At 41.7% G+C, this 12,542-nt stretch overlaps 2 pseudogenes; both read right to left on the reverse strand.

Moving 5' to 3' along the window:
- LOC127193881 (zinc finger protein 431-like) overlaps positions 1-12,542 on the reverse strand; it is a 59,520-nt pseudogene that overhangs the window by 24,313 nt on the left and 22,665 nt on the right.
- LOC127193870 (recombining binding protein suppressor of hairless-like) lies at positions 1,774-3,172 on the reverse strand (annotated as a pseudogene).

Genomic DNA, 12,542 nt, shown 5'->3' on the forward strand with positions numbered 1-12,542 from the left:
CGATGGCTGCCATCACTGTAGAAAGAACGATGGCTGCCATCACTGTAGAAAGAACGATGGCTGCCATCACTGTAGAAAGAACGATGACTGCCATCACTGTAGAAAGAACGATGGCTGCCATCACTGTAGAAAGAACGATGGCTGCCATCACTGTAGAAAGAACGATGGCTGCCATCACTAGACCGTCCTTTAACACCACACACGTGGTTCTGTACTAAACGTAGCCACATAAGTCTGCTGCAGTTCCCAAGAAACTGAACAACGCCTCACCAAAGTGCAGGGATAGAAGCAAAATAAAACTGGCAATATTAGCACACAAGCCTGACACAAAAGCCTGAATGCAATCGAAACTAAACTGAAAAGAAAAGGAAATTGGACAGAACATTTCTACTGGGGAAAAACAAAGGGCAAAGAGGAAAATGGAAATATAAAGTTACATTTGTAGTTTTAATACTTACAACTATCTGTTTCTAAGATACTGTCTTCTGGCTACTTTTAGTTCACTTCACTTAGTTATCGTCTAATAAAAGCCATTTTATGGTCTTATGTTTAAAATTATAATGATGTTCTGGCCTAGGCTAAAAAAAAGGGGGGGCAGCGAGAAGCACAATAAATCATCCTGCAGAGACTTTCCTCATTTCGCCGTAAGGGCACTATCCTGGTAGCAAATAAATCTCATGATATGTTTTACCATTTGCCAACAAGGTGGGAAACACCCTGTTGAATGTAATCACTGGGAACATTCCAAGTTGAAGATAAAATGTTTAACTTACACATAGTACAAGTTATGTACAAGATTTGGGGGAGAAGGGAAACCTGAACAAACCCTGGAACACAACCGACTGATGAGCAAGCAGAGGCACACCCTTCGAATGGTGATGCCCACGGTGCCATCGACCTCAGAAACGACTAGATGGCGACGCCGAACTCTGTGTACATGTTAGAATCTCTTAGACTACCACTATAAATACATTTTTTTAAAAAAAGGAAAACACAGAAATAACTATCAACAGTATCTGAGAGTAGACTAAGTTAACATACACTGCATGTATTGCAGACAAGGCAGAGGCATCTTTAAAAGCCTTTTGCAGACCTCATATAATCTTAAAAGAAATATGCAGGCCTTTACAAAATTCGACTTGCTGAAATCAAAATAAGTCCAATGTATGAGAAAGTCATAAGACTTCAGCTTTAAAAAGTTCCAGCCTTAGATCAAAAGAACCCGGAAGTGTTCGGTACTCGGACTGAACAAGCATGGTCAGCCTCGAACCTGAACGTACTTCAGAGCCAACACTAGAAGGGTGGGAGCGCAACCTATTTGGTAGCAAGGTTTACTACACTGTGATATAAAAAAGGCATGGTGACATGTACCCTTCACTAAAGCTGATGCAAGTCCCTTGGTCCATAACAACTATGGTAGATGTGTGTTTTCTAGCCTAACCTGTACTCCAGCCACGTTTCTATTTCTTGCCCATTTAATCAAAACCAAACAAAAACCAACCAAAAAGGGGTGTGTGAGAGAGACAGCTGAAAACCTTAATTTCCAAGTTTGTACATCCTGATGCTTTTCATTTTGTGTGGCTTCCACATTTCACATCAGTACTTGCAGAGAATGGGCTTTTGAATAGATCACCTGGTATGAAAAGATTTCCCAAGAACCCCCCCCCCCCAAAAAAAGTTCATTTTATCCTTGCCTTTCCTTTTTCCTTTCTTTCTTTTTGTCAATTTTTTGCCGCATTCAAGTCAGCTTAAGTCCCAGCAAAAAGATGGTAGTTAGGACACCACAGTTGCTGTGGACGATTTGACACTGGTAGAATTTGTGCTGGCTTTTGTGTAACTTCCATCGCTGTTTGTGTTTGATTCGCTGGTGGGCACTTGGCTTGAGTTGGCTCTGAGAATTGCTCCTGCTGTGCTGAAGTGTGGCCTCGACCCTGGTTCTGGTGTGTAGGTAAAGGCAAGGCTGGTGGAATAAATGATTCCATCCTTACGGAACCTGGACTGGCTGCCAGACCCATCTCCAACCTTCTCGGAATGCAGAAACGTCTGGGACCGCCCAGCATGCTCTCTCCACGTCTGTACATTGCTTCGGCTTCCACATGCCCAACCACACTCTTAAATTTGGAGTAAAGCTCTGTCCTGTAAGTTCAAGCATTGCTGCGTCCCGCCGTCATTCAAGGGAAGACTCTCGACCACAGACACAGGAGTGACTGGGCCAAGGACAGGGCCCATCCCCTCACAGAACGTCTACTCTGCCTTATCTGTGCTGATTGTCCAGGAAGCTCCATCATTTATCATTTCTTTATTTGGTTCTTTTGGATATGGAGGGGCCTGAAATTGGATTATTCCTTCCTGAGAAAGGCACAAGTACATTCTTTCTGTATCCTTAAGGGTAAAATGCACATTTATGGACTTGTGATGCAGGGTCATCTGCACCCAGTAAGGCTGTCTGCTTATCAACCTTCCTAATTATCAATCTTGGGATGCCGTGCCAGGAAGTGAGCAGGCAAGCTTGACAGTCTGCCCATAATGGATGTCACCATCTCTGACTGTGAACTCCTCTCCTTCTGATTCGTCATCATCCAAGAGATGAATATAAGGTGCTCCCCACTGTTGTGAACCGGAGGAAGATTCCCTCCTTCTGCATGCAGGTATCTGGTACTGTCTGGGACTGAAGTCGATTAAACAAAGCCACCTTTGCTCCTGAGGCAATACACGAGTCAGCATTTTTTTCAGTGACTGCTATTTTTGGAAGGTTTGGAGATGACGTTTCTCCGTTTGCTGAGGAGCACACCAGAGTCATCTGCGTTGCCGTAGAATATCTTTACAGGCAACATGAAGTGTTTTCTTTTGTCTGAATCATCCGATTCAGTGATATGTACAGTGTTTTGGCCTGCGCAGTAGTTCATCCCTTCCAAAGGGACGAACTTTAGCTGTTGCGTTTCTTGGTCACTATTTCCTATTCCAATATGCACAGGGCTGAGACTCTTGTTCGGAACAACCGTCTCATTCCATTTGTTCTTTTTTTTTTTTTTTTTTTTCCCCCCCCTCTTCCAACCACTGCCCATAAGATACACACGAGGAAAAAAAATCGTTTTTCATTTCCGTAAGACTTCTGTGCAACTTTCGCATGGAGAAGGAGTACTGTTTGATCTCCTCGTTCTTTTAAATAATCTCACAGTTTGCCTAGTGTGTCGTTTAGGTGGAGGTTGCTACCAAACTTCCTTTTAATCCATGCCACGGTACTTCAAGAACATGCTAACACCTCAGCCGGTGTATCGGTATCACTCTCCTTTGCTTTTGAGATCATAATGGTTCCGAAGAACTATAATGCATCCATTTGAATTGATAGTCTCATAGTTTCAATAGCCCGGCGATGGAGCATGCGCAGGCCACTCCTGCCCGGGCGAGCCCTTCGTGTAGTCCATGGGGAGCACTCTGGTTATCCGGGTTTGGGGATGTGCCCTCGCGGACTTAGATGGAGACTGAGGAAAACCAGAGGGGATTACTACAGGGACAAGGACTTGAGTGGTCAGGAGACGGAGACCAGCGACCGGGAGGAGGGGTCCTGGGAAAATGTGAGCATTTCACAGCCCTATGTGAGACACCTCAAGTGGGTGTTTTCCAAGTGGCTTCCCCGATATTTTTATTTTTTTATCCTAAGCTCAATTTCCTTTTCCCTAACCACAGCGGACACTGAATCTTCGCCCCTCTTCCTGCCCCCTCCCTTTCCTCTGCCTTCTCTCTTTCCTGCTTACTCCCTTACCCAGACTCCTCTCCTCTCTCAGGCCTCTTGTCCACCTCTCGCCAGTCCTGTACTCAAGTGAACTTTATCACAGTGCACAGAGCCGCACATGTGCTCTCTCCTCAGAGACGCATGCTCTAGTGCCACAGCAGTGGCTACACACTGCTGCCCTGGCTCTCCCACTTCTGACTGTGCACATCACTCTTGCTCGTTCTCGTTGTTTACGTCATTTTATTTTTCTTCATAGACAAAATGTTGCTAGGTAGTGGAGGAGGACAATCTCTAACGTGGGTGTGACAGGAAAACCAAAGCCCGGTGCCCCCCAAAATTCCACTACAGACAGCTCTCTGACGAACTAAGCCCAGATAGGGAGAAGTGCAGCCAAGAAATTAAGAAGCAAGGCAAAGCAAGTGTACTTTTGAAGTTCAGAACCATAAGCCCCTAAAAAGCAGGTATAAATTGCAGAAGCCAGATTAAGAAACCGGGTCAGGGTGGAGGGTTATGGTTTAGACACATTAACGTTAGGGTCAAGGTCAGGGTAAGAACAGTGATTAGGGTTAGGGTTGGAGTGAGGGTTAGGACCATGACTGCTCCTAATCACAAAAGAATAAATAGGTATGACTGGTTACACTGGAAAACCTACAACTGTATCAGTTGACATAAATCAACTACATAAGGAAAGCCTCTAACCCCAAAATCTGATCGGTGGAAAAAAGTAGCTATAACTCAGCACAAATGTTGGTGGTTTTCAAGCTTAAAAGCTATATAACATTCTGGCATTGGGAGAGGGGGGTGTTTGTACAACTTCTGAGTATGTTCTGTGGTCCAGATTGATCAGACGCAGCCTAAATACAATAAATTCTTGGCCAAGCATGGTGACACATGCCTTTAATCCCAGCATTCCAGAGGCAGAGGAAGGTGGATCATTGTGAGTTTAAGGCCAGCGTGGTCTACAAAGCGAGTCACGGAATGCCAAGGCAACAAAAAACAAAAACAAACAAACAAAAATCTATAAATTCTTGTCCTTTGCATTGATCAGTATTTGAGTTGTGGGGAATCTCTGCGGACCCCATAACATAAAAGGTTATATACCACATTGCTTCCATTCATAAAATTTCTCTCCAGTATAAATTCTTCCATGAAGAAGATTATAGAGCTGTGCAAAGGACTGACCATATTAAATACACTCACAGGGGTTCTCTACACCATGATTTCCTCCATGCCTTTGAAGATGACTGTGACATGGTTTACCACATTACTGCTGCAAAGTCCCAACATTCAATTTTGCTAATGAAGACTCAGGAGCCAGATGCTGTGGTGAAAGCTTACTAGCTCAAAGAGGCAGAGAAAGCACCCAGATGACACTCTCTGTCACTTGGTTGTTTGCTCCACCTCTTGACCTATGGTTGACTTTATTTAATCCTGTTTACAATAAACAGAAAGCTCTTGGATTAAAGGTGTGTGCTAGGACCAAGCCACACCACAACAATCTGTTTACAATAAGCAGAAAGTTCTTGGATTAAAGGATGAGCCACACCACAACTAGAAACAAGCTTTTCCAGTACATAATCTGGGGTTCACAGTGTGATCAAATACCCTGCAACAGAATACAATCATAGGGTTGCCCTCACGTATGTTTCCTTTTATGTATTTGGAGATGACTGCGGCGTGTAAAGGCTTTACCACATTGGTTACATTCATAAGGTTTCTCTCCAATATGTGTTCTCTTATGTGTTAGGAGACCACTGTGCTGTGAAAAGGCCTTACCGCATTGATTACATTCATAGGGTTTCTCTCCAGTGTGTGTTCTTTTATGTACTCGGAGACCACTATCTTGTGCAAAGGCTTTACCACATTGCTTACACACATAAGGTTTCTCTCCAGTATGTGTTCTTTTGTGTATTTGAAGATTACTGTGACATGTAAAACCTTTGCCACACTGGTTACATTCATAGGGTTTCTCTCCAGTGTGTGTTCTCTTATGTATTTTTAGATAACTGGGTCCTGCAAAGGCTTTACCACATTGATTACACTTGTAGGGTTTCTCACCAGTATGTGTTCTTTTATGTTTTCGGAGATGACTGTGATATGCAAAGGCTTTACCGCACTGGTTACACTTATAGGGTTTCTCTCCAGTGTGTGTTCTTTTATGTACTCGGAGACTACCATTACGTGAAAAGCCTTTACCACATTGGTTACATTTATAAGGTTTCTCTCCAATGTGTATTCTTTTATGTATTCGGAAACTACTGGGACATGTAAAACCTTTCCCACATTGGTTACATTCATAAGGTTTCTCTCCAGTATGTGTTCTTTTATGTATTCGGAGATTATCATTACGAGCAAAGGCTTTGCCACACTGATGACATTCATAAGGTTTCTCTCCAGTATGTGTTCTTTTATGCATTTTAAGATGATAGTGATACGCAAAGGCTTTACCACACTGGTTACATTCATAGGGTTTCTCTCCAGTGTGTGTTCTCTTATGGATTTTTAGGTAACCGTGTTGTGAAAAGGCCTTACCACATTCATTACATTCATAAGGTTTCTCTCCAGTATGTGTTCTAATATGTATTTGGAGATGACAGTGTTGTAAAAAGGCTTTCCCACATTGATTACATTCATAGGGTTTCTCTTCAGTGTGTGTTCTCTTATGCTTACGAAGACTACTGTGACATGCAAAGGCATGACCACATTGATTACATTCATAGGGTCTCTCTCCTGTATGAATTCCTTCATGCCTTTGAAGAGAAATGTGACGCGCAAAGGCTCTACCACACTCATTACATTCATAGGGTTTCACTCCAGTATGTGTCCTTTTATGATTTCTGGGATGACTGTGAGGTGCAAAGGCTTCACCATACTGAATACCTTCATAGGGTTTCTCTCCTGTATGACGTCTTTCATGCCTGCAAAGATAATTGGTACATGTGAGAGCTTTACCACATTCATTACACTGATGAATCCTTTTATCTCTATGAATTCATTAGACAAGCTGGTCTAATAATAAAGAGAAATCAGATCTTACGGTCTTATCACGTTGTTTACACTCATGGTGTCCCCTTCATTATGTGTTCTTTTGCATCTCTGACTACACCTGTGATGGCGAGAGAACTCATCATGGCTCATATTTATAGCATCCTTTTTCTTTCCTTTTTTTTTTTAAAGATTTTATTTATTATGCTTACAATGTTCTGCCTGCATGTACACCTGCCCACCAGAAAAGGGCACTAGATTTCATTATAGATGGTTGTAAGCCACCATGTGGTTGCTGGGAATTGAACTCAGGACCTTTGGAAGAAAAGCCAGTGCTCCTAAACTCTGAGCCACCTCTCCAGCCCATCGCATCCTTTTTCTATATGAGGTTTTTCACGTATTTGAAGAGAACTGGAAGAACTCAGTGCTTTATCACATGATTGCATTCATAAATTTTCCTAGAGTGTGAGTCATACAACATTTGCTAAGTGAGCCAGGATAAACAGAAGAATTTCCACATTCATAGTACTCACAGGGATATTCTGCTGTGTGAGTTTTTGGATGTTCCCAATAAAGTTGGGACACCAATTAATTTTAAACTTGTATCCCATTCAGGAAACCTACTCTAAGTGGCAAATACTACATATCTTCTCATTGTTCTGGGAGAGAGAGAGGGCAGGGGAGGTTGCTGCTTTCAATATCCCAAATGTATCCATATGTATGCCAAATGTATCCATTGAGACATATGACATACCTATTAAAAGAATAACAAATGAAAGGTTTCCACGTTGCATTCATACAGGGTGGCTTTTTGTTCCTCATAGACATGTGGTTTGGGGTTAAGGTTTTTCCACAAAAACATTCTTGACTCTCATCAACTGCCCCCTCACTAAATTTAGCAGCATTACAAGTATATGCGTAACACCAGCTTTACTACGGACTATTTGCTTATTAGAAGGTTTTCGACATATACTTATACACAGACACTATTCAATGTGTATAAATTTTGAAATATCCAAGTAGCATGAGACAAAATGGCATAGCTCTAACGGGGAAATCTTTCAAATGGTGATATATGTTAAGGCATCGTTTGTTCTTTCTTAGAAGAATGTCTTTAAAAAACAAATCAGACACCTAACACTGAGGGACAAGGTTCTGTGAGAACTGAATAATCAATGATACACTTAAAGCAGTGCTTTTTTACACTGTTACTTTTTCTTTTCCTTTGTTCGAGACTGTGTTTCTCTGTGTACACCAGGCTGTCCTGAAACTTGCTCTGTATACCAGGCTGGCCTCAAATTCACAGAGATCTTCCTGCTTCTCCTCCCTAGGGCTGGGATTAAAGGCCTATGTCACCACCACCTCCTGGCACTGTTGCGTCTCTTTAAAACTTCCTGGACAAAAGGCCTGGCAAGGTGGCCCACATTTTGAACCCCAGTACTCAGGAGGCAGAGGCAGGCAGATCTTTGTGAGTTCAAAGCCAGCCTGGTCTACAAAGTGAGTCCAGGACAGCCAAGGCTGCACAGAGAAACCCTCACAAAAATCAAACCAAACAAAACAAAAACAAAAAAACTAAGAAACAACAACAACAACAACAACAAAAAATCCAGAAAAAAATTTTAAATTTCTTCAGAAGTATATTTGTATCAGTTTGAAGATGAAAATTACCTTCCACGTCTTCTACGATGCTGAAAATGTTCCTCAATATTGTGGACTTCCCAATGGCAGCCTAACATACAGTACCAGAAAACATATGTATATTATTGGAAATTAGGCAAAATTTAAGTTACTATCTTCAGTGAATCTTACAATTATGCCTGGTTTATTCATCCCCTTTTTCCTCATTCTCAAGTAAAATTACAGAAGAGTATCACTAACAAACACTTGTCCCCTTATTGTAGAAAGCAAAAGAAAATCCACAGTCTTACCTATAGCAGTGAGGTTCCTGTAGGTCTCCAGCATCACATCTTTGTAGAGAGTCTTCTGGGAAGGATCCAGCAAAGCCCACTCTTCCCGAGTGAAGCTCACATGCACATCATCATAGGTCACTGCACCCTAAAATATCCCATATATGTGTTCAACAGAAAGTATGAAACTGATAACACTGTAAATGTCTGCTTCACTCACAATGTATTCATATAATTCTGGTGCCTCCTCCCCTTATTCCCTGACACAGAAGTCTTAATGAAATCATCAAGTCACTTCTGAAGGAAACTCATTAATGAAATTCACCTCTGTCCTTTCTTTGCCCTTTGAATAGGATGTAGCCTTGCAAGAGAAATGCCAGTTGACACAGGGGCAAGCCAACAGATCCTCAGTACTGAGCACACATCAGGGAAATGGTGTGAACAATTACTACCTACAAAATGATGGGCAAGCTGGGTGTATTTGCTCATGCCTTTAACACCGCAGCTCAGGAGGCAGAGGCAAGTGTGTGCCATTGAATTGGATGCCAGCTAGGTCAACCCAACGAGTTCCAGGACAGCAAGAGGTACATGTTAAGACCCTGACTCCCCTGCAAAAATCACTCAAACAAGAAGATAGAAAGAACTCAGAGGTCTTTACCGAAGTTCCTACAAAGAATTAGACATTCACTCCAGTTCTGTATTCATCTTGCAGAACCTGAAGTGCCTCAGTTTAACCTGTAACATTAATAAGATTTTACTAAAAAGGAATGCATGTTTAAGCTGTTATGAATGGACAGATGAAATTATTAGCAATATAGATGTCGATCATGCATAAGCAACATATGGCAGGAGAGAGGGCACAGCAATTAAGAGCCCTTGCTGGTCTTGCAAATAATTGGGATCTATTGTTAGTCTTTCCATGGGGGCTCACAAGTGTCCAAATGTCAAGTTCAAGAGTTCTAAGGCCATCTTCTGACTAATGTGAGTCAGATCACCGTCCATCATTTTGAGAGAGAAATTCATCTTAGAAAATGAAGGCAAACACCATGGACAAATATTGCTTCTCACTTGTTCTCTTGCTTGGTCCCTGTCTCATGCTCAGCCAGCTTTCTTATCCAGCCCAGGCCCACTTGCTTAGGGATACTGCTGTCCTCAGTGGAAGAGCCTTCCCACCTCAACCATGAGTCAACACAATCTCTCACAGACACAGCAACCAGCCAGTCTTGTGGGGGCATGGCCTCAACTGAGGCTCCCTCAGATGACTCTAGGCTCTAAAATGTAGAGAGCTGAGGCCAATTAGGACACAGAGACAATAATATATGAGAAAGTTTGAAAACCCAAAACCAATGTGATAACCTTATCAATCACTTAAGTAGCCAAATCACAAACACTGGTGACTGCAACAACAGCCAAGAAATGAGAAGAGGTAAGTAATCAAGATCAAAAAGAGAAAATTTTTTTCTCCAAAGAAAAGTCCCTGCCAGGCGTGGTAGTGCATGCCTTTAATCCCAGCACTCTGGAGGCAGAGGTAGGCAGATTGCTGTGAATTTGAAGCCAGCCTGGTGTAAAAAAGCAAGTCTAGGACAGTCAAGGCTACACAGTGAAACCCTGTCCCAAAAAAAAAAAAAAACAAACCAAAAACAAACCCTCTCACAAAAAAAAAAAAAAAGAAAGAAAGAAAGAAAGAAAGAAAAAGTACCCAAACCAACAACTCAAGAACTCATAATATATTAAATTTTCTGAAGATAAAAACTGGTGAAGGTCTATCATTTTCCTGAGAAACAATAGCATTAGATTATAACTAATGAAATCATACAACATAGATGGCAACACTGATAAAACCAGACACAAAGACAGACCTATAAATATAACACAGCCCTTTCAACAAGAACCACAGGGTTATAGTTAAAATCAAAATAAAAGAAATCAGTAGCCAGCACTCACACCGTGGACTCTGGTTCTCTCCTTTGCCTATAACAGAAAATGGATTGGGGGTGGAAGGCTACTCGAATTGAAGAGATTTCCCTAAACATACAAATGGTTCAACATTGGAGAAAATAATTTTGACTACTAAAAGTATCTCATTCTCTCATGATAAAGAAAAGGATATCTATTAGGATCACTTAGAAATCATTTTGTTTCCTGACTCTACCCCTGATCATTGATTGGAAACAAGTCTGCATCAGTGTGAAGAAATCAGTGTGAAGAACACAAAATGCAAGAAAGCAGATTTTTAAAGAAACAGTGCATGATTTCTATTATACACCTAAGAAGCTTCTTTTGCACTAACTACTTTATACATCATTCGCACTCTTGAAAACCAGTCTATCCCCATTTTTATGTATATTTGTGTGTGTGAGAGAGAGAATGTCTTCCATGTGTGTACAGGTGACACGGAAGAGAGGAGGGTGTCAGATGCCCTGAAACTGGAGTAGCAGGTGCTTTTGAGTCTCCCAACTTGACTTGGGTGTTGGTATCTGCTGAGTGACCTGCTGGTACAGCCATATCCCCTAGAAATAATGAGTCATGAAACCAGCACAGCTGTTTGACAGAGTTCCAGCAAAGCTGAGCAGACTGGGTTTTGATCTCTTGCTTTTTGCATCATGGGGACTTTATGCATGATGATTCATTTTATGTCTTTTCCTAAGAAAAATTATGTTGAGTATTTTTAAGGAACTCCTAAAATTAACTTATCTGGCCACTATTTGAAGTCTTCTTTATTCCCTGGAGACCATTAAGCACAGATAAGTACATCTTCTTAGAGTGTCTGCCCTGAGCAAACTGAAACAGTGTAATTGGTGCAGGGTAAGCGGAGACAATTGACAGACTCTGACTAGACAGAACAATAGGTTACAGATTCAAGCCCTCTTTTTATTATTGGTTTAGAGCTCTCTGACAATGAAGTGTAAAGATATGGGGCCACACTAGGTTCACCCCTGGAGTTGAAAGAACTCAGTAAATAAGACAGATGACAAAACAAACAAACATTTCCTACCTTATAGAGTAAATGATGAAACATAGTAAAAGAAATTAGGTATTCATATTTGCTATTCATAAAAAGATCAGTTCAGATATTGTGTTTGTCTGGAGTGCTTTCAAACAGTAAACACTGCCAGCCTAAAAACAGGCTGTCATATAATAAATGTGTTTGCTTTTGGAGGAGACATTCTTTGGATTCTTTAAATTGGAGTTATAGGGCTAATAATAAAAATTCTGTTCATTTTCTATTTTGTAATTGTGAAAATAAGTGACTCCCGGGACCCTGATGTCTCAGTATTAAGATGTTGGATATGTCTACTGTAGAGACGGTTCCTTTCCCCCTTTCCATGCCTCCTGGAAATACCACAGACCCTCCCCAACTGCCCTTCTTTTCCTGCCTCACCTCTGTGTCCCAGACTCTGCTCAGGAAGACATCCATGCTCAACCACATGCCACATCTACCAGAAGACCAGGTAGCCTGTCCACAGATCCATCGCACTATCTATTAACCCGACCCAGTTGTCACAGTTGCCCCTAGCACTGGACTAGAACAGCAGGGGCAGCTTCAGCTTTCTTCTGTCTATGCCTGCTGGGGATTGCTAAGGTCATCTTTCTCTGCCCTCCTCCTCCAACACCAGCAAGCACTCACTCTTGAACACACCAGCCAAGCAGTCAGTAAGAGAGCCAACACTCAGCCAACACACTCTGTGAAAATCCACAGAGTAAACAGAAACCCAGGAACAAAATACCCACCCAAACAAGACAATCCCAGAAATCAGCCCAGATCACTAATCACCACAAAGCTGAAAGCACAAAAAGACCTTAAAACCAACTAAGTGAAGATGATAGAGGTCCCTAAACAGGAAATGAATAAATAAATTTTTTTTAATTCCAGAAAAATGCAATCAAGCAATGTGAAGAAACCAATAAATCTCTTA

This window comes from Acomys russatus, chromosome 9, assembly GCF_903995435.1.
Source record: "Acomys russatus chromosome 9, mAcoRus1.1, whole genome shotgun sequence".
In the NCBI taxonomy this organism is placed as follows: Eukaryota; Metazoa; Chordata; class Mammalia; order Rodentia; family Muridae; genus Acomys; species Acomys russatus.